The sequence below is a fragment of the Bison bison genome, unplaced genomic scaffold (genome assembly GCF_000754665.1).
Source record: "Bison bison bison isolate TAMUID 2011002044 unplaced genomic scaffold, Bison_UMD1.0 scf7180017864373, whole genome shotgun sequence".
NCBI classification, from domain to species: domain Eukaryota; kingdom Metazoa; phylum Chordata; class Mammalia; order Artiodactyla; family Bovidae; genus Bison; species Bison bison.
Window position 1 is genome coordinate 4,396,929 of NW_011494945.1, and position 4,610 is coordinate 4,401,538.

General features: G+C 36.9%; 1 long non-coding RNA gene across 3 annotated transcripts in view; it reads right to left on the bottom strand.

The window, feature by feature from the left end:
• Positions 1-1,392: 1,392 nt before the first annotated feature.
• Positions 1,393-4,610, bottom strand: part of LOC105000642 — a 17,371-nt gene continuing 14,153 nt past the window's right edge. For 2 of the 3 annotated variants that reach the window (XR_826762.1, XR_826763.1), the window contains exons 3-4: positions 2,501-2,718; positions 1,396-1,716 (exon numbers count right to left, since the gene is read on the bottom strand). This is a non-coding gene — a long non-coding RNA (uncharacterized LOC105000642). Of the gene's footprint in view, positions 1,717-2,500; positions 2,719-4,610 lie in introns of all 3 variants that reach the window. The other variant, XR_826764.1, reaches the window with a different exon arrangement.

Consider the following 4,610-nt stretch of genomic DNA (forward strand, 5'->3'; position numbering starts at 1 on the left):
TTAAAAGTGATGTGTGGGCTTCCCTTAACTATGAATTAGATAATTACTGAGAGCTAGGCTGAAAAGCTAATAGCCATTTTAAGATTGTTTCTATGAGAAACACATCTGTAGGTCCCCAAATTGGCTAACAGCCAACAAACATTTGCAATACAACCTGTTAAAGATGGGGAAATGACTGAACAATTTAAAAAATTTGATTTATACAAATTCTTTCAAGCATGCGGTAAGTCACAAACATTTCCTGAGTCCCTGAATATTGCCGCATTAACAAACATAGTCCCTGTATTGACATCTCACTTAAAGCTCAGACATAACTTGCTTTAGTTTTGCATATGTCTGACATTTTTTGCAATAAAATTAAAATGTTTGAAAAATTTTTAAATAAAAATTACTGCATTCATTTAAAAAAAGACCCTTTCAAACGTAAATTTCAAAAATCCCCAAGGGATCAACCTAGGGCAAAAATGAGAGGTGATATAAGAACCCCTAAAAAGAAGTAAAAACTTAAATTCTGAATTTCCTCCATAATATAGACAGCAAAGCAACTATCAAAATATTGAAAACATTTGAAATGGACCTATTTTAAAACCTCCAAAATGTCTTATCACTATTGTTCATAATTAAGAAAGTCTTTTAAATGCTTAAGTAAAAAAAATTCATTGAAATTGATGCCAAAAAAAGGAAAATGAAATTCATCTCTCAGTATATATACCTCTTTAAGATGTAGCTTGATAAGTCTACTAGACTTCCTAAAATGTAATTTTATTAAATTCAGAGTTAGATATCCACAGCCAACTAATAAATTTCTGGTAACATCTTTCATATCTTTTAAAAAGTATTTTAAAAACCTACAATAGCATGATGTAAAAGAGAGCAATAATTATAGTAGACAAAATTAAATGAAATATGATATGCCTTCTATGTACCTATGAGTTATACAGAATAATCATTACCACAGATGTCCTCAGAGAACAAAGGAGAACAAGAAAGTATAAAGGTGGCGGAAGGCATGGAAGATATTTTCTGTTATCTTCTACTGTGTGGTCTTTCACTGCACTATTCTTTAAACAAAAAAAGGTCTCTGCAAGGGCAAGCCCCGCTTCAAATGTCCCCTTACCCTCCTGACTGGAGAGTAATGTGTTTGTGTAGTATATGGTTACACCAGACAAGGCTGTGAACACGTGTGATTTATTCAATGATCTATTCTGCTTCCTTTTAAAGATAAAGAATGCATTTAAGTCGATTGTGTATGAGACTGTGGTAATTCCTTAGAAGGCGCCATTCAAACAGAATAATATTACCTTATTTTAAAACACCAAGAGCATAGCCACTTCTCGGTCTTCATTTTCTTTCCAGGCAACATCAATTAATACTTTCATTTATTTTAAAATAGAAACATAAAAAACACAAGTAATTACTTTGAAACAGTTTTAATTTTTCTTTGTAGAAGCAAAACAGTCCTATAAGACATTTACTTTTCAAAAATCCTTATATACAAATAACTGTGTAAGATGGAAGAAACAGCTAAAAACAGCATAAACCACCAACACAACAGCTCCTAACAGTAGGCCAGGTCAGGGTGCAGACCTCATGAAAACAAGCTGCTGACCTGCGAAGAACTACAATCCCCAGGGAGCAATCTTGTCCTCTTTAACTTGCTGGGTGGCAGAGCTCAGGGGAATTACTCAAACTACGAAAATCCCCAAGCATGGTCACCTAGGGGGAAATGAGGAGACAGATATGACTTGAGCAGGATAATTATTTTCTTATAGTAACAGTAAAGAAAAGTAAACTTAAGTGGTAAAGGCTGCGTGAGTTACAACTTCAACAGGTAGCTAACTGTGTATTCTCTAGACACAGCATTTGTTAGTGAAGGCAGAACACACAATGTATAGTTTGCTACTTGTCTTTCAAATAACAGTCTCTATTCACATTTATTGATTATAGATACATGTAAATGGTATGTAAAATAATAAAAGGATAGCAAACACCAAGGCATACTGTTCTATGTGCAGTTTACTTCACTTAATCCTCACAGTAAATCCTCATAGTAACCCTATGAGGTGAGAACCATTATTATTCATGTTTTACCACACACACAAAAATCTAAGTCATAGGGAATTTAATTGTTTGACCATGATCACACACCTGGAATGCAAAGCTAGGTATTTTGTCTCCAGAGCTCCTGCTTTTAATTTAGCTCCAGTTCTGCCTCATGTAATTGGATTTTTAACCCCATTATCACAGAGCTATTCTTCCAAGACAATAAATTCTGTTTCTGCACTGTGAACTTCCACTTCTCTGAACCATTTTCATCTTCTGCCTCCCAATTCACCTTCTGGTTTCACCTGCTTCTATGAACAACCTGGACCCCTAGTCATTTCAGCTGTGCCCCAAACCCCTCCCAGGCCTCTCCCACACAGGCACACCAAGGTGGCCGCCTGCACTGGCGATCTCTGTTGCTACCGCTGCTTCTCAGCAGCATAGCATTACTACTGACCTGAGAAAAAGTCCTGCTGTTGGTCAGTAAGTGGGCCTCATTACTGCTCAGCAGTCCTTTCACTGACACTGCACAGCGTCCACAGCAGCTGTTCCAAACTTCTTCCAGGATTAAATCCCCCAATGCACCCATCTAGCTCTTTGCAGATTATCTTACCATGGCTTTATTGAAAATTCATCCAAAGTAGGGTTGTCAAAATGCAGGTTGTCAGGAGTTATCTGAATTTCAAATAAATAAGGAAATATAGTTTAGGGTAAATGAGTCCCAAATACTGCATTACAGAAATATTTAAATGGTATTTAAACAATAAAAATAGCAAACTGAGAGCTTATCAAATATTGTATGCCATGCCATGTGTGCTCAGTCATGTTTGGATCTTTGCAACCTTATGGGCTGTAGTCTGTCAGGCTCCTCTGTCCGTGGGATTTCCCAGGCAAGAATACTAGAGTGGGTTGCCATTTCCTTCTCCAGCCAAATACTGTATAGAACATACTTATTACTAAAAACTTGTTCATTGTTTACCTGAAGTTTAAATTTTACTGGGCATCTTGAATTTAATTTGCTAAATCTAATTCAATCAAATTCCTCTCTTTCCATTCCCAGAAGTATTCTTCCTTTTTTTCAAGGGTTAATTCTCTGACCTATGGAATTGATCTTTCTCCTTACTTCACCTTCTTTTTCATCCTACATATTCTTTCGTTTCTCCTTTCAAGCATACTCCTGTCGTTCCTACTATGGTATTAATGGTCCCAGTTCTTCAACCCCATGTGAACCCATGCCTTTACCATGCCACTTTGCGATATCTCTAGAGAGGTGGATTCTATTTCCCAACCCTGGAATCTGGGCCTGGTCACATAACCTGGCCAATGCAATGAGGCAGAAGTGCCAGCATGTCAGTTTGGAATCTAGACCTCAAGAAGCCTTGTATATTTCTGCTTGCCCTCTTAAGACTCATCTTCCAGATAAGAAAGAAAAAAAAATCAAAGAAAAAACCCACTAATTCAAAAAGATACATGTACCCCAAAGTTCAGAGCAGCATTATTTACAATTGCCAAGACATGGAAGCAACCTAAGTGTCCATCAACAGATGAATGGATGAAGAAGATGTGGTACCTATGTATGATGGAATACTACTCAGTCATAAAAAAGAATGAAATTTTGCCATTTGCAGCAACATGGATGGATTTTATGTTAAATGAAATAAGTCAGAGAAAGATACTGTATATCACTTACATGTGGAATCTAAAAAACACAACTAGTGAAAATAGTGCAAAGCAGACTTACAGATATAGAGAACCAGTGGTTAACAGTGGGGAGAGGGTGGAGGAGGGGCAATACAGGGGCCAGGAATTAACAGATACAAACCATTATGTATAAAATAAGCTACAAGGATACATTGTACAACACAGGGCATACAGCTAAGATTTTATAATAATTATAAATGAGTATAGCCTTTAAAAATGTGAATCACTATATTGTTCACCTATAATTCACATAATATTACACACCAACTGTACTATAATTTTAAAAATACTGCAATGAAAATAAAGCCAAAAACAAAACTCCTCTTCCATCTCCATGAGAAAACACACTTAGGCAAGTCCGAGTCCCAGGAGGATGACAGATATGTGAAATAGAGCCCAGCCTAGAGGAAAGCCCCCAGTAGGCTTTCAGATATATGAGCAAGCCCAGCAGAGATCAGCCAACCCTCAGACACTTGAGCTATAATAATTACTGTCTTAAGCCACTGTGTTTTAGAATGTTTGTTATTCAGCAATAGCTAACTTGAGACATCTATCCCAACTTTCTTTCTTGCACTCCTACTAACCTACTGCAAAAAGTATCCTGTTTTTTTTTTTTAACCTTTGTTCTCTTACCACTTATTTTTGTTATCTGTACCACTTCTCTCTCAATTGAAAGCAAAACCTCTTAATGGTCTGTCCAATCACTTTGGCTCTGTCCTCATCCACTTTGGCCTCTATATAGCACCTGACACCTCCGTTAAAATCCCCTGCTCTTGGACTGCACTACTATCAACTTCTTTGACTGTTTCATCTACTTCAGGGGTTTACCTTCTCTTACAGTCTTCTGGGAGTTTATTCATCCCCCC